General features: G+C 41.8%; 1 long non-coding RNA gene across 1 annotated transcript in view; it reads right to left on the bottom strand.

Moving 5' to 3' along the window:
* LOC137147006 (uncharacterized) overlaps positions 1 to 18235 on the bottom strand; it is a 45924-nt gene extending 27689 nt beyond the window's left edge. Inside the window, exon 1 of the long non-coding RNA XR_010918128.1 lies at positions 17735 to 18235. This is a non-coding gene — a long non-coding RNA (uncharacterized lncRNA). The remainder of the gene's footprint in view (positions 1 to 17734) is intronic.
* Between the last annotated feature and the right edge of the window lie 210 nt (positions 18236 to 18445).

The raw sequence follows: 18445 nt of genomic DNA, 5'->3' as shown, positions 1-18445 counted from the left end.
TGAACTTTTGTGCACTGGTAAGTTAAAACTGTCGGCTTTCATTCCCAGAGACAGTAAATCCAATTATTAATCTGTTTTTCATTTTCACAGCTGTTCTTTGAGTTTAACCAGTGCACAGATAATTTTAATCTATGAATTTAAATACCTTCCATATGGTACCCAACTGCATCATTTTGGGGCATTTGGTTTGAAGATTGAGAGTTTTTACTAATGCTTTTTAGGAATAGGCCATGGAAAACAGGGCAAATATTCCTCAGAAGTCAGATCCAATCTCACTAGCTATCCATCTAAATGGTTTTGGTGCCAAGACGTTGCTAGTGCTACATGGAGTACAGTATAAAAGAGTCAAAACTAATTACAGCATTTAGCTGCAGCTGAGTCCTAGTAAGATTATGTTACTTGCACCCAGGAAAATGAGCTAGTGTTCCATATTCTTTTGATATGTCCATTTGGAGAAGATATTCCCTATGACAAATAAGTAGTAGTACTGTAGTGAAACCACAGGACAAATGCCTATTTATATGAATTTCTCTCAAGCACATTACATAAAATAAAGGAACAAAACCCAACCATGTTTGGTAAAGACTGTATATTTTAGTGTCTAAATAGATTTATATTGCAATGTAAACAGGGCCCCCACAGGGGGGGGGAGGAAGGATACATTTTACTGGAACCCGGAGGCCCTGGGCAGCCCAGCCCAAGCTGCAACCCCCATTACCATGAGGAAAAAAAATGTCATGGCTCATGAAATTGTATGTATGGGATGAGGGATTGTGGTACGTGTGTGGGACAAGTTTGTACTGGGCCCGAAAAAATTATGCTTGCGCCCTGAATGTAAATATTAAATGACATCCTAGGCAATCAAAGCCAAATCTGAGATTACTTAAAAGAAGGTCTAAACAAATATTTCACAAAGAAAAAAAATCTGCATTTGTCTGCTGCTGGGAGTTTCTCCTCTACTCCTTTTAATTTCTGATTTGGATAGGTTCTTCATACAAGCACCTTTTAATGTACAGGTTCCCTCTACTTAGAGCACTTGTCTGAAAATTATGTTTTTCAGAGAACAAGAGATAGCGGTTGTACAGCAGCTGGAGTGGTATCATTTTTCTGTGGCAAAGTGTGACTTGAATGGTTGCTGCATTCTCTTAGAACACATGCTACTACAATATCTCTCTATTTCTCTTCAACCATTAAGATCAGACTGGTTCTGCCTATTTAGAGATGAATGAAAGAAGTGTTTAACTGGTGTTTTAACTATCCCTTTACACAGACTTGCTAGCCAGGGCCCAGAGTGGCTAGATCTGGTTCTCTTTATTGGTGATTAACTATTTGGGCATGGAAAGAATAAACACAATCAATATAGTAGCTAGAATGGCTATTAGTGACCATGCTATCCTTCAACCTACATGCTTTACCATCCAGATATAGTACTCAAATACTAAACAAACTCAGTTTCAATCTGAGTATAGAACAGTCCAAGTTGCTCACAAAAGACTGTTTCATATCAGAGACCCAAACACTGAGGGAAAATAATGTCGGGCTTGCAAAGAAAGTTGACTCCCAAAGGGCACCATAGAAAGCTTTCTGTACTGGATAGTCAAATACATCACTTACTCAAATACATCACTTTTAGGGTCCTGAGCAGTGCCATGGAAAGTCTCCACATGTATAAAGCAAGTCATGTAACTTCATCAGATCTAAAAGCCTCTATTCACCAGCAAAACAACTTTCCACTTAGTGAAAGGACATTTGTGTCCCCACTGGGAAAGCGGGCTAAGGGTATATTCCACTTGCTCTGACATGTTTTGTCAAGTTGAATTGACTCTTACCTACATCGGTTCAGACACTGAACAGAGAGCTCTAAGGGGGAAGGGAGCCAGACTGGTGCACAACACCATCCATATATGGACAGGATGTGTATCCCATTTTTAAACTTTGCTTTTCATCAGAAGTATTTAGATGGTCCCTATTACTAGGATATCAGGTCACCACACAATCTTTCATACATTTAGCCTCACAGCACACTTGTGGGAGGGAAATGCTATTATCTCCATTTCATAGCTGGGGAACTTAGAGTCTAAGGGCATGTCTACACTACAAAATTAAGTCAGCCTAACTTAGGTAGACATATAGCTGCCATAATAATAGCATCACTTGTGTGGTCTACACTTTGCTCCTTGTGTCGGTGGTATGTGTCCTCACCAGGAGAGCTTGCACCAATTGAACCATCAGTGAGGGCATTATGGGACCGTTTCTGAATGCCAGCAACAATTGATATAAGTAATACAGTGTCTACACTGACACTGCATTGACCTAACTATATTGACATTGAACTCCACCTCCACAAGAAGCATAGAATCAGTCAGTGTATGAGCAACCTACATTGGCATGAGTGAAATTTTAGTGTAGATGCTTAAACAGTTAGGCCAATGTGAGGCTGATTATGTTGATCTAACACTGTAGCATAGACTAGGACTAAGTGACTTGGCTAAGGTCACCCAGGAAGTCTGTAGCAAAACAGGGAACTGAACTTAGGTCTCAGAGTCTAAAGCTAGGGCCTCTAATCACAGGACCATTCTTCCTCTAAGGGGCTAAAGTAGAGAGAACTTTAATGGTGGTATTTATTTCTGTATTATTGTGCAATGCCTATTTCTCCCACAGACACATAACACGGAAGAAGGTGAAAGAAGAAAAAAATTCTCTTGAGAATGGGAGGTAGTGTCATTTAGTCTAGGGGACATGGCTTTAGATCCCAGCTCTGCCACCGACTCACTGTGTAATCTTGGGCAAGTTTCTTTATTGCTCTGTGCTTCATTATCTTATAGATGGGAAAATAAAGCTGATACCTTGTAGTATGGAACTTTATATAGCACTTTTTGTCTAGAAATCTCAAAGATTATTAGTTGTTGTTAGAAGGAGACACAGGAGAAGACAATGCTCTCCAAGGCTGGCATTAGATATGCTATGCAGCCACACAGAGCCTAACATTTCAGTCTGACATTTCAATATCCTGTCCCACCACCATCACAGAACATTAAGCTTGCTGGCTCTTCTAGTGAAGAACACACTGGTCTAACTAGCCCCACCTCCTGGGGTCCAAAACATCCAAATCACCTTGCTGCTGGTTGGCAGAGTCCCGCGGTACAGAAGTATCTCAAAACATATGGATCTTTTATCTGCTGACCTTCTTCCCATAGTGGTTTCTGAGGTCTAGGCTCCCACACATTTTACTTTGCACAGGTTCCACAAAACCTAGGGCTAGATCTAGAACTCAGTCACTGACAACCAAGCCCACAAATTGTCAGTCTCCTCTAATCAGAGAGCTGTAAGACTCAGTGTAAAGTTAGTACCAAACAGTAGTCTTTATTCCTCCCACCCTTACTCTTATGGGCTCTGTAGTTGAGGAAGAGTTCAGTAGATCTAAGGGTGGCGTCACTGTTTTAGGAATAAACGAACAGTTACCGTTTTACAATTCTACAGAGATCAGTTTGAAGTGCATTGATGCTCAATCCATTATGTCATGGATAAATGTGTATTATGTCAAAACCATAACCAGCACTATCTGTTACCTTTATGAGCAGATCAAGTACTGAAGGGCAAAGATGGAACCTGAAATCCTATCCCAACCCCTACATGTGATCACGCCATTTCAGAATATTGATAGACTTGTGTAGGGCAGCTTGCACCAATACCAGCCATGTAACACTTGTTCTGTAGACAGAGGACTGTTTTCCAGAGCATAAATCCAGCACCTTTTATGAGCACCAATGCTCAGTGACTTCGATTAGTCTTACACAAGGAAGTTTACAGAATCTACAGCCTAATCCAAACCCCAATAAAATGGAATAGAGAAAAAATACTCAAGTATTTTATTTGAGGAGCAGCAATCCTAAAAGCATAACCTAGGCCAGATAAACAAGGCAGCAGTTTTTCTGCTCCCATTACGAGACTTTGTACTTTTCCATCCTAAACTATCGTTTTGCTTCTATTGCACAAAATTTTACCATAGCTCAGAACAAGTCAAGCGGATACAAGTTTAAAAAAAAAATCCTTTGTACATACACAAGCCATACCAAGAGTTCAGAACTGTGTAATTACACACACCATTTAAAAACCAGATGTTGCTGTGAAATAAAGTAACCCCATCAATGTATTGTTCACTTGACTTGTATTACTGCATGATTAGGACATGTGGGTCATTAATAGGTATATATTAAAAAAAAAAACTTAAAATTTTACATATACCAGTCATTTAAGAAAAGAAGTTCTAGAAGTATTTTTGTTTAATACCTAGGAACTTTGGCTAACAATATGGAACTAAAACCCACAACATTTCTTGCCTGAGAAATCTGTTTTCTTTAAGTTTTGAGAGGGCAAAGATGCGACTCACACCCAGTGTCTGAAGAAGCTATGCCCTATGGAGATCCTGTCAAACGGTGGGCAGCTGGAGGGTCCACACAATGGCAGCATTCCAGCTCTGCTCTTAACATTCCTTGCATGAAGTCGCATCTGGAGCCCCTAAAGACCTTGGCTCTATGCCACACAGCAAGTGACCATCATTTTGGTAGCCCCTTTCCAAATCCTGCCTCCTCCTTGCACGGTGAAGTCATCAGTTCTGCTGCCATGGTGCCACTGCCGCCATGGAAGCAGGAGCAATAAGTTTCTAGAAATTTCCAGAATCTGGATGAATTCTGGGAGTTTGACCTCTATTTCCACAATCCGCCTGGACACCCATGAACCCTCTTACAGGGCTGTTCAGAATCATGCACAAAGTTCCACAGTTTGGGGCAATGTCAGGGTGTTTGGGGTTATGCACAGATGGCATTGCTGCTGGCATACTTGTGACAAAGAACGTCTTTCCAGTAGTGCTCAACACCTTCCTTTGTGACATTTATGGCCATATTTTTAGACAGTTTGAATGCTCAAAATGCCAGATTCTTTTGAAAGTCTGAACAGTTATTCTGGTGTCTACAGGAGGGCAAAGCTCTGTTTTTATTTTTATTTTTTTTAAATCTAATCCACATTGTGGAAAAGTCTGGCCATAGCAACAATTTTTTTCCCCTTCCATGGAAAGGTATCTAGGGCCATGTTTGCATAGCTGGGCAATTCACAAATCCAAAGAATTTGTGGTAATCCTTGTTCTTAGTTTATATCTTTATTTAAGTCACTTCAAAGATTTGTTATTTCAAAAGACAATAAAACTGTCTGGATTAAATATTCCTCATAACTTGAATTTTTAGGACCTGATATCATTCTTCTTGGTGAAGAGTATACCTCACAAGGATTCTTGGTCCCAGAGTATTTTAAATTGGAAAAAAAAAAATTAAATTCCTTGGCATAGAGGTACAAAGAATTAAGAGACACTCAAGTGAAAAGTTGCCTAAAGGAGTGATTTAAGCTTATTTGTTGTATCAATTCATTTTTCCATCAAGACGTCATGAAAAGTTCAAAAAAGTAAAAAATAAGAGAGTTTAAATAAAGCTCTTGCTAAAACTAAACTTCTGTAACAGAATTAAGTATGGTGCAGCTACCACATCACCCTAACATAGTCTATCTGTAGCCCAGTCCTCTGACCTGAAGAACCCTTAAGTATTCCATATAGAGAGATAGGATATTCCGTTCCATAGAGTCAAAAAGTAACATCTGAAAATGACTGAGACAGCTGAATTAATGTTAAAATTAATAGCATGTTTTCCAGACACATAATCAGGGGCTGTCCATGGGGAGGTTTGGGTGCATATCCTATATCATGCTCCTTTTTATTTCTCCCATATCATAAGACTGTGCATTTATGCGGAGAGGAAGACTAAGATAACATAATTGTCATTTGTGGCCTATATAGGAACAGTATAGATTATCTCAGCTGTTTACAATTTTCTTATAAAACATATCATAGCCAGTCTCTTCAATCAAAATTAATCCCATTAAATTTGCCTTTTTGATTTAGTTTATGAGCTTATTATTCTTCCAAGCTTCCCTTGGTTAGGGAAAAAAAAATCTAGCGCACTCTTTGATATATCTGTAAGTGGTTTGTAAGTTATATTTTGTGCTATTAACCAGGGATATTTATTATATAAAGCTAGCGTGCAAATGTATTCAGTGTGCTTTCCAGATTACTGTTCTAGAAACCAAATTAAGAAGATGGTGTGATAGTTAATACCTATCTTCTATCACTAGTTTCCTCTAGTGAAAGTTACTGTCATTTTCTTCCCTTTTTTTTATAAAAAGAGAAACCCTGGAGCTGCTCGTAATCCTAGGTCCCACATCTGCACTGTATATCAGCAACTGAAAGGAATATAATTTATACGTGCAAAGCCAGTTTATTACATACTTCCCTCAACTAGCAAAGCTTATCATGTTTCACAGGCTTTTAAATTCAGTGGCTGGGTATTTATCTGTTTTCAGATAGCACATTACTGTACAATATTACACACCTTATGGGCTGGGACTAGAGTCCAGGGCCTTCTGTTCCAGGGAGAACACAAGCTCCTGCTATTTGAGCTAGAACAATCTGAAGACTATAGATATTTACTTTAAAAAGTTACTGTGTAAGACAGCCTGATCGGATTAACTTTGGGCCATCTTCATTAACCGTTTCAGTTTGCTTTTATGCAAGATAAAAGTTTTGTCACTGTGTACAGTAGAAACATAATGGTTCTCGTTTACACACAGATAACTCCCAGCATGTTAATTGTGGGGAGTTGGGTTGTTTGGTTAAACTGAATTCTACCTTTTGTTGTTGGCTCATTTTCTCTGGAGCAGCTCTTTGTCTAGATCTTAGACCTCCCAAGCAATGCAGGGTCAGTGCTTGTATTGGAGACCTCAAAAGGAAACCCCAGCAGTTCAGAAACATTTCTCTCACTACCCCCTGCCAACCTCCACTTTTTTTTTTATAGCTAACTCCACTTTGGAGGTGGAACTGACTGCTATGCCTCCTAACAGGTCACAGCCACTACCTCTTCTCTCCAGGCTTGGCAGCTCAAGCCACTTTTTTCCTTTTGTATCCAATGAAAAAGTTTATCATCTTTCTGAATCACACAGGGGTGGGCACATAGGCCTACCTCAACACAGGGACTTAGAGTTTAGAGTTGCAAAACCTAACCCTAACTGTGGGACTACAGAGTCACTCTCTCTCTGGCCTACTGACTATTCCACTGTGGATAAGCACTTAAATAGTCATTGGGCCACACAGAGAGAGAGAGACTCTGTAATCCAGTCATTAAGGCACCCCTGAGAGGTGGGAGATCCAGAATCCAATCCCCCTGCTTCAATCACTTTCATTATTATCCACAGCAGAACACTTTCAACATGTGACACTGAGGGAGCTCCACATCAGAATCTCTCATATCTCAGTGGTTAGAAAACTCAGAGTGGAATACCCCTCTGCTCAAATTCTTCCTCACCCCACCAGAGAGGGCAGACTTGAACCAGGGTCTCCCACCCCATAGGTGAGTGCTCTAACACAAGGTTAAAAGTTGGGCACCGCCTGATTTTGAATGGGATCCAGTCTGGTAGACAGCCTCTGAGTGCACCTAACAGAAAGGGCCCCACATTCGAATCAGGTGGACAAAAGCCAATCCTCCCCCAGTTCATGGATTGCGGTGGGGCTTAAGTGGGAGATAGGCATTGGATGCATAAAGGGGGCAGCAGCAGACATGCCCCAAGGCAGAAATATAGATGCCAAGTTTTCAGGGTAAAAGGTTCCCCTAGGCACCAAGTGAGTTTAGGAGCATAAGGTGTTCAGCAGGAGTTCTGTGGATCACAGTGGAGCTGAAATGGAGATGTAGGATGCCCAAGTACCTTTGTGGATCTTGGCCAAATACCAACAACTTTCCTTCCAACAATTTTGGGACACCCCCAACGCCCTCAGGAGTCTTGCGGGAGGCACACTGTATTTTGTTAAAGAAAGGAAAGATGGTGGAGGACAGAGGTTTATGGGTTTCCCTGCTCTGATAGTAAGTCTTGATTCATAAGCATACTCTGTACTTTCATGAGCATGGGCTCAGGTTTGTGAAAGTCCTGACTCCAGGTTTGAGTTTGAGATTCAGTGTAAACATTCAGTATGGGATTAGTGTTAAACTTGACATTCTGGCTAAATTTTAGTTTGGGTAATTACATTCTGCATTGTTTTTCCCCCTCCGCTGTGGGACGTGGTACAGTATTTCTTCGTTTCCTGTTCTGAACTGTCTGCAATGTTACTATTAAACAGCCACCATGTCCACCCTATGGATGACTGCTGGAGTAATCCCTGTGTACATAGAATTATGCAAAAAACTCTTTGGGAATTCTTGGGATTAAAGGCTCTAGCATTTTAAGGTGCTATGTTATATTAATTAACTGGCCCAGTAAACTGGAGAGAGTTAAGAATCTCATAAACAATAACAATAACTGAAGAGCATTGCCCAAGATGAGCTTTTCACCTTTTCCTTAAATTGTCCAAGAGCCATAGCTCAGCAGCTGCACGCTCTAGGAACTTTTTCTACACTGTTCCATCTCACGTACATTGGCTCTCAGCTGCCATAAACAAAAACGAAAGAAAACAAAAGAAAAAGAAAAAAAAGTCACATCTCAAGGGTGCTCCAAGAAAGGGTGGGGTCCACTCCACAGGTCAGCCTCTAAACCAGACGAACCAATCCAGAGATTAAGTTTAGAGAGACTGATTTCTTAACAGAAAATAAGTGTCAGCCTGAATCCCTCTGCAAACAGGGAAAGCAGCGAATAGAAGTGAAGGTCAGATGCTAGAATCTGTTTTATGAGCTGCATTTTTGCAAGCTGCATCTTATGCTTGTAATAGAAAAAGCTCATACAAGGTCCCCCTTTCCCCAAGCTTTTGGGGTGATCTGATAAATACCATCCAAAATGTTCTAAAGAATGATGATAATCACTCCTGGAGCCCTGGTGACACTACTACGGAACAACTGACTAAGAGCTAGACACAGCCTATTGGGTACCCTGCCTCCCTCTAACCCCACACCTGGTCACACTTGTTTGTCTCAACTATTGGTTGAGACTCAAATTTTAAACTGTAAGCTCTTTGGAACAAGGGCTGTCATTTTCTTTGTACAGTGCCTAGTACAACAGGGCTCCTCTCCCCCGGCGCTTACTCCAGGAGGTGAGAGCAGCCTTGCCTCCCACTGCTTGGGTTTACCTTGAGCAGGTCCTGCAATAGGGCACTCCCCACCCACCCCTCATTCCTAACCCTCCGGACCTTTTCATCAGACCCCAGCCCTGCAAGCCCTCCCCAGTCACCTCCTCCCCATGCACCGAGCCAGCTGCAAGACTTGCAGCTGATCCGTTTCCAAACCATGCTGATGGACCATCTGTACGCACTCGTGCTCCACACTCTCATCCTTGTGTCCCACCCAGACACCAAGTGGTGGGACCTTATACCACCTGTAGAGGGTGAAGAACCCCGGTGGGCCAGCCTCTATGCCACCCTGACCACGCGGTGCACTGGGGACATCAGCTGGTGGCTCCTCCAGGGAGCAGTGAGCACGGGCATGTACTTGGTGCGGTTCACCCCTTGCCCCGACACCTGCCCCTTCTGCGGCGCAAGGGAGACCCTGGCTCATGTTTACCTCAAGTGAACCCGGCTGAAGCCCCTGTTCCAGCTTCTCCAGAACCTTTTGCTGAGGTTCTGGCTGCATTTCTCTCCACATCTGTTCCTTTATGCACACCCCATCTGTTGCCCCACAAATTCGTGGGACCTCCTCATCAACCTCCTAGCACTGGCCAAAGTTGCCATCTACAAGTCTAGGGAGAGGAGGTTGACTGAGGGGGTGCTCTGCGACTGTGGGGCCTATTTCCATTCCGCTATCCATTCACATATCCAGGCAGAGTTCCTCTGGGCAGCATCTGCTTGCTCCTTAGACATCTTCAAGGATCAGTGGGCACTATCTGGGGTTCTCTGCTCGGTGTCCTCTTCTGGTTCCCTCTGTCTGACCCTTTGATCCCCATGCCCATTCCTGTTTTTTCATTAGCTGTCCCCCGTATTCAGTTGAGTCCCAGGTCTTGTGACTCCTCCCCTTAGGCTGGGGGAGGGGCCTTTAGTAGTGGGTGGACTCATGTCCGCCCACTTCCCAGAACCCAAATAGAACAACAGGGTCCCCACCTGGTTGGCTACTAGGTGCTATCCCAAAATAAGTGCTAAAATCAAAATCATTCCACTTTCCAGTTTCTATACCTGGGTCCCCCTTACCATGCACCTTAATAACCTACCATTACAAAGACAAACTTCAAAAAGGTATGGCCAGTATCGTAAAGACCAATACTGCTAGTCATGGTTGCTTTTCAAACAGGGAGGAAACTATCCCTGCAAGAAACGCACACACAAAAAAATGGTATGGTCATGATTATCTTCAGGGATGACATTCTCCTGAAGCAAAGGTCACAAAATGTCTGACTGAGTTGCCCTTTTCATAAGTCACTGAAGTATTAAAACTGAGTTTCACACTTGAGACTAGAGGAAGATATCATATCCTCTGATAAAGCAAAACAGAAGGGCACCTAATCAGAGCTTCACAAATATCATTAAGGTAAAGTTGAAAATAATCTCAGTCAGTGGAGAGTCAGTCAACACTGCACTAAACAACCTTCTAAGCCTCTTAGAAGTGATGCTTCCAGTTCTATTTTTCATGAACCTAATAGCCTTGATGGGCATTAACATTTAGCAAGCTGCTGTACATTGGTATCACACATTTAAAAGAAGCGGGAGGGTATTTGTGCAAAGTATTAGTCTGAACAGAAAAATTGTTTCTCAGACATTAGAAGAAATGATTTATTTTAACTTATGGACTTGCCTAAGTTAAGATACTCCTTCAACAAGCCCAGTGCATCTCCCTTTGGACTTCTGAACTGTAAAGCAAGCATTATCAGTAAAATAGGACTTGACAACTGGCAACATAATGGAACTTGTGACACATAATTAAGCAATAAGATCCAACATGCTGAGCTTTGCTGGGAATAATAATATGCTTCAGGTGGTGTTAAAAAGGCATGAGGCTGACAGCTGATTCCATTTAACCACTTAATTCCCTAGAAAGCCACAGTTCACATTATCTTTAACGAAATCAGACAGATTTTTTTATAAAGGACACAGTCACAGCCATTATTATGTTGCACATTATTGACATGCTTATGACAGTGAAATCCCTTCAGAAACCTTCATTTGAATTTTAATTCTAGTTCATATTTTGTTGTAAAGCCTGATTAATGCTCAAGCAAGTCAATGGAAAAATCACCCACTGACTTAGAAGAGCACTGGATCAGGGCACAAAGCAGTATTACATTTAAGACTAATTTTTTGTATTATATTTTAAAAAACAGTATTTTCAGGGTGAGCATTGGTAGACATGGTTTCAGTCTAAAGTTTTTATTTGGCCAGATTTTATTTCTAGGAAAATGCTGCTGGAGTTTAGTAGGCTCTTCAGTGTCCAAATAACTAAGTTAACTCTAGTTTAGAAGTTAAAAAAATAAAACACTTATTTTCAACTTAATTGAAATGCTTATTTTCTCCCCTTTCTAGTGTTTTATCCACACCCCTGAGAGTTAGGGAAGAACTATTCCTATTTTACAGATGGGAACTGAGCCACATGTAAGATAAAGAGACTTATCTAAGGTCAGAGTCTGACTAGCTGGGATTTGAATCCAGGTTCCCTGAAATTCACTCCACTGTCCTACCCACCAACCCATTCCAAGTGAATGATACAAATAATTGCTTTAATTGCAACATCTGTCAATCTCACCGCCCATTTTATCAACCTGCCTCCTCAAAAGCCAGAAAGAATAATATTCCAGTTGTTACTCCAATATGGGAACAACATTTGTATTCCAGAAGGACACCTGCACGAAGACTGGAATGTTCTCATAAGGAGTTTAGTCCTATAGACCTTTGAGGGAAACTCCTATTAAATTCACTGGAAATTCCACATGCAGAGGGCTTACAAAATTAGGTCTACTTGTTTTAATATCATGTCACACACAAGAAGTGTTCTGTTGAAAGTGAGAGTCATTCACAAATAATCCCAGAGACACTTTCTTGCTCTTACCTCTGTAGCGGAGAATTTACATTAATGATGGGAAACGTTACAGCTTTTACATTTATTTTGCTGAGTGTCCGAAACAGAACATTCATTCTTCCATCTCTGTAGCTACTGATGACACTGAATGGGATACTGAATATTTATAATACCCCACTAACACTTGCAGCCTTTAATTATGCACTGAGAAATACACAGCCTTCCTCTAGTCAGTGGCAGTAACTTTCTATTTTTACATCTTTATGATGTGCGTACCCATTTATAGATCCTTTGGAGTTTATGGTGTCCAGTTTGGTGTAATAAAGAGACAGTCAATCATCAGCGGTGGCACTAGGCATAAGCACACCTGAATTTCCAGAGGGGTAGGCATGTCAGTCTGTTTTTAGACAAACAGTGACAGTTCTGTGGTACCTTAAAGACTAACAAATTTATTTGGGCATAAGCTTTCGTGGGCAGAAACCCACTTTGTTGGATGCATGAAGTTGGAGATTTCAGATCAGGAGCTTTGGTTCAGGCTTCTTTCTAATGGGCACCCTATCTACAAGTGCAAAACTTGTTTAAAAGCCATTTAAGTACATAAATCAAACACTTTCCACATGAGAAAGTCAACATTTCCTATTCCAAAATACCAGAACTTTCCCTTTGCATGAGAATTGTGGCTTATGTTACTGCAGGATGATTGACAAGTTTGTTGCTCCAGAATAGGGATTGGCATACTAGCCCTGTACACCAAAAAGAAGTACGGTAATGAACTGGTCAACTGTATGTGCACTCTGCCCCCGATCTTGGATGGGATCAGAACTGCTCAGCTGTATGGCATAAACTCACGACAGTACAGCCCCTAAGAGAGATTCTTCCTTAGCATAGGTGGTAGGCATCTGGTTTTTAGATCAGGAATATTTTGCTGGGTGCTCTGAAGATCTGAGTAGCCATGGTTTGCAATAGTGACACCTGTGAAGTTCCCAGGTAGTGATGGCACGATTGAAATGAAATAGAACAGAAAAGCGCAAACAAGGAATATATTTTCCAGGATCTTTGGGGGCATATCACAGCCCCTCCAACATGGAAGCACATAATGATTAACATTAGAAATATAAATACAATTTGGCAAGAAAAATGGAGTAAAAGAGGGTATAACGGGGGCTGTAAAACTTGTATCAACCCACCTGTTACACTGGCAGACAAGATGCCAGCTCTTGCCCAGGCTTTAGGCTTCAGCTGAGCATTGACAAATTCATTGCTGCAAACCAGACTGTTTCTCCTGTGTGTTTATTATGGTTGAAATGGGTATTGGACTTATAACAATGTATTTAGACTTTATGAAATGCTTGTAAGTGGCTGCCTGCATTAATCTCATTTATCAGTTCCTTATCACCTGCCATAAGGCAATATTTAAGTTTTTGCTTTGTAACTAAAAAAATTGGCTCTGGAACTGTGAACCCAGTCAGGAGAGCTCATCTCCTGGCCATGAAGAAGGCCTCTCAAACTAGATGGGCCATTATAGGACATCAGAATACAAAGATCATTAATAGCTTCCTTGCATCCATAAAGAAGCTATGTGCAAAAGGGCTCATCCCATCACCTTGAATTCTGGACGAATGAAATAAAAATAGCTGACGAGAAATTCTCGTCTCTTTTGCTGTTTGGACTCTTACAGGGCTGGAGCTATGATACAGAAGCTGAAGTCCCCAGGCTCAACCTGGCTTAGCCCTAAAAGACATTCAGAGATGACAGATTGCTACAACTCTGGCACCTTTTAAAACCATAGACTAACTCATGTGTATATGATTGCATGCTTTCACCTTGTAATAACTCATTTATTTTCTTAGTTAATAAATCCTTAGATACTTTACTATAGGATTGGCTACAAGTATTGTCTTTGGTATGAGATCTAAAGGTACAAATAGACTTGGGGTAAGCAACTGGTCCTTTGGGACTGGGAATAACCTGAATAGTTTGTAATCTCTGGTGTATAGCAACCATCTATCACTAAGTCCATCTTGTCTGGGTGGCAGGATAGATTAGAATGCCCCTGGGGACTGTGTGAGACTCCATGGTAAGACTGTTTATAGTATTTTGGGAGCACACACCTGTTATTGGGTTGATGAAATCTAATTACAGAATCTAATCACCATTTTGGGGTCTCTGCCCTGCTTCGTAACAGCTTGCCCTGAGTTTAGCACCCATGATCATGAACTTCTTCAGACAGTGTGACACCACCTTTTTGAATCTGTGCTAGCTGGAAATGTAACTGAACTTAACCCCACTCTGATTTCAATTAGGTATTGGCTAAGTAAAGTATTCACTGTTACAAGGCGCTGCAGTTGAGGGCAGAGTTTGGGGAAAGAGGATGGAATTGTAGTTTCGGCTTGTGTGAAAGTGTAATGTCTCATCATTTGAATAGTTGAGTGAGGATTCCCTCTTTAATATGGAAATAATGGCAATATACAGATTGGTGAGAAACCAGAATTCCTGTTCTGGGGGAAATTCCCACAGAACAAAATTGTTTTTGTTCTGCATGGAACAGGATGAAGTTTTTCAGAGAATAAGTCACAAAAAAGTTGATTTGTGACCATCAAAAAACATTTTAAAAAACCGCTTCCGTGTTTCATTTTGATAATGAAAAACAAAGTAATATTTAATATATTAGAATCAAAATGCAATTAATGGAAACAAGGGCTAAACTAAATGATTTTACCCTATTGCCATGGTGTTCAACATTGCTTGAACTAATTTGTTTAATTCTATGGTTTCTTTTCACTCCTCTGTCCCTCCCAGTCAAAAACCTTGGTGAAATTAACATGTTCTTGCAACATGCTTTTATTTTGACAAAGCTGCTTTTTTGGACAGAAAACTGTTCCACTGAAAAATTTGTGGCTAGTTCTACCAATATGGAAGATAAGCTCTGCTACTCCACCTAGTGGAAAGAGTCCAGATCAACCCAGCTGTTGTAAGGAGTAGATGCTGCTTGGTAGCTATGACTCATGAGTAATCAGCAAGCGGCCAGAGCCAAGGGACTAGGTCCTGTATATTTGGATGACTCCTTTAACTTTTAATTCTATTTTATATACACACACACCATTGAAACGCATCTGCTTCCAGAGGATAGCAGCAAACAACTTGTGGACAACACATTGCACAGAAGTGTGAGGAAGGGAATGTTTTGCTGAGGACACCAGAACATTCATTGGGCTGAGATCCTTAATGTATATTCTGGACTTTCTTTAAAAAGGAAAAAGAGTCTTAAAGGAGCTGATTCCTACACAAGCTAAATGTGAAATATCTGAGCACTTGATTTTCAGTTGACTTTGTCTAAATATGCCAATCCAGCAGTTGCCTGGGCAAATTGTTATCTGAGGCCATTTGCAAATGCAGTTACTGGGTTTAAGGAATCACAGACAGTAACTGTGTATTGCATGCCTACCTTGCTTAAAAATCATGCCCATGGTATCTGTGAAATAATGGCTTCTATGCAGAACCATCAGGGATGCCTTTTGCTTAGATTTTGTGGAGAAGTCCAGAAGCACTAGTGAAAAGGCCTTTCAGAAATGATGGACTCTAAAAGACTGCATCCTATGAATCTCACTGTTCAAAGTACAATCTTTCCCCAGGCTCCCCTGAAGGCTTTGCAGCTCTGTACAGTCATCAACACAAGCTAGTACCTAAATGGAACAATTTGCCTCTCTGGTGGGACAATAGGTTACAGCTCTCAGGATCCCAAAAGCAGCAGTCTCTGGAGAGAAGCATGAGGAAGTCTGAAGGAATGAGTTGCCTGTGGCTCTGCACGGACAGAGCAGATTTGTATAGAAATTAATCATTTTCCAGGCAATGCTTCACATTGGATCACGAGGGATATCTGATCATTCCAAAAGAAATGTTCCTGATTGCTGCTCATGTGTTCCCAATGACGTTCAAGGCACATGCAGAACTAGCATGGAAAAAAATAAAGCCAGCTAGTGTACAAGAGCAGTGCTTTAATCTAAATTACATCATGTAGAATCCAATTTATTTGCAGTGTAAATAATGACTCCTGTCAACATTCCATATGTTCCACAAGCTCCGGCTTTAATGGGAAAGAGATAAGGCTCCAGATGCAGGGAGTGCATGCAACTCAGTATTCAAACTTTAAAACTGAGGGGCCACACTCTGTTTCCATAATACTTTTTGCATCCTTACTTTATGGATCTTTTGATGACAAACTAAATCCTGACTGTTCTTCAACAAGCCATTAATCTCCCAGATATCAACTTCCTTGAAATCTATGTACAATAAAGAGTAAGAGGACATTCAGAGTCTGAAATTAAAAGAGGTGGGGGGCAGAGGGGGAAAAAAGAGCCTTGATTTTAAGAGATGCCTTCCTGGCATCTATAGGCCCTAGTGCCGTCTGCATGGTAATCCTACTTAGGGTCTGATCCTGCTCTCACTGAAACCAATTGAGACTTTACCACTGACTTCATGGAAACAAGATCAGCCCCTATAAAGACAGGCTCAGTAGAGATGAAAGGGCAGATTATCTGCAGCATCCAGTTTCCACTGAACTCAGCATCAAAGAGGGGCTTCCAGGGAGCTGATTAAAACATCCTGATTCTCTGCCCCTCTCTCAACAGCAGCCTTGGTGCAGGTTAGAATAGCCTGGCAGCTGCTGTAAATTGTGGTCTTGTAGGTTTGATACACGAGGAGAGAGGAACCAGAGCATGTCACCCAACCGCGTGCCCCACTCAGCCAAACCCAGACACCCAGCTACTAAGGCAGTGAAGAGCATCGCAGAGTCAGTCACCAGCAGAGGATTTACAGGAAACTTCTGCTCCCATTGCAGGTTGTCAACTCTGTCTCACCACACATCTTTCTAATGAAAGTTTTAAGGAGGGAATCTAAAGTTCATGGACAAGCTAACTTGACAGCCCTGGAAACTGAAACTCAGCATCCACAGAACAAACAATACAGGCAGTGGAAGTGAAAGCTCCCCTATTGATGGTCTTCACCACTTTTCTGAAGAGACCACGGTTAGAATGGCGCTAGTGACTCTCACCCCTGTCCTTGGCCTCTCTGCTGAGCCTGCCAACAAGGGCATCAGCTGTGCTGCAGACATCACCAGAAGCTGCACTGAGATCACAGTCACATACTATAGATGGTAACTACTCTTGGCCTGGTTTTGCAGTTGAACTGGTGACCTGCAGTAGAATTAGCAAATTCAGAATCTCATGTTGTGACAGTAAGTTTATCAAGCCCTTGAGCCATCCAGCCCCCTATAAAATTGAGGTTAACCACTTGTCAAGTGTGACTTTTACAGAGAAATTATATAAGCATGTCCATAATTATTCAAAGGCGAGAATAGCAGTAAGTATTTGAAGTGCCAAAGAAACGGGACTTATGTTTACAGGGAATTCAAATGCCCTAAAGGTATACCCTCCGTTTTGGTAAAGAGAGACGGAGAGGCCTGAAATATTGAATTCCTAGTCCTACAGGCCTGTGTAAAAGCCATGCCCAGGAGAAATTAGACACTTCAAGAACACACAAAGGGATAGATGCTCACTCATATAGCTTTGCCAGTTGAAATTGGCAAAGCTCTCAACAGAAATATCTAAGGGAAGCATCCTTGCCTGGAAAGACATCAAGAATCTATGGAGGAGAAGTTTCCAGTATTTTCATCTAAATGCCTGTATCTCTGCTCTATCCCTATGTACACAAACACATACCTCACAAGCAGCCCTCAGACGGCACACGTGTAAATCCCAAAGCTCCACATAAACAGGATGTGCTGAGAAGGGGTCACTCCCCCGCTCAAGCACTCCCTCCTGGCCAGGCACAGCACAGCAGCCTCTTTGACTCTTAGCAGCAGTTCCTCCAAGCCGGCAGTGGTTTGTCTCTTCTCACAATTCAGGCCCCTGGGCAAGGTTGTTTATAGTCCCAACTACTTCTGGAGTAATAGAGTCCCACAGAACAGACATCTTTTGACCTTATCTCAGGCCTTCAGCCCCACTCTGGGTTCAAGGGCCTTTGTCCGCCTTGCCCTCCTAACAGGTACACTTTCACATCTTCTTCCTTGAAGGTCAGTGGGTGAACACAAGCACTCCCTCTACTCTGGGTTCGAGCCCAGGGAGCCTGTATTCAGCAGCGAAATTCTGCTTCTTCAAACATACTGCTGTTTCCCTGAGCCACTTCCTGCCTTCATCTGCCTGCAGGCCCCTTCCACAGAGCAACTCCTTCCAGTGCTTTCTCTCTGGAGGCTCCAGCTCCTTCTGCCACCTTCGATCAGTTTGTGGCTGATACAGCAGCTTCTAGGGCTCCCTGGTAGCACACAGCTCCTCAAAGGCTATGCCATCAACAGCTACTTAGGATATTCTTCCCTAAATGCCTTTCCCTAGCATCGACTCTTCTTAGAAGTCTCCTCTCTCTTTAGCAGCATC

Source organism: Emydura macquarii, unplaced genomic scaffold (assembly GCF_026122565.2).
Source record: "Emydura macquarii macquarii isolate MOO-44397 ecotype Brisbane River unplaced genomic scaffold, CSIRO-AGI_Emac_v2 contig_499, whole genome shotgun sequence".
NCBI lineage: Eukaryota > Metazoa > Chordata > Testudines > Chelidae > Emydura > Emydura macquarii.
Note: the sequence above shows the minus strand (reverse complement) of the source record. Positions and strands in the feature narration are given on the sequence as shown.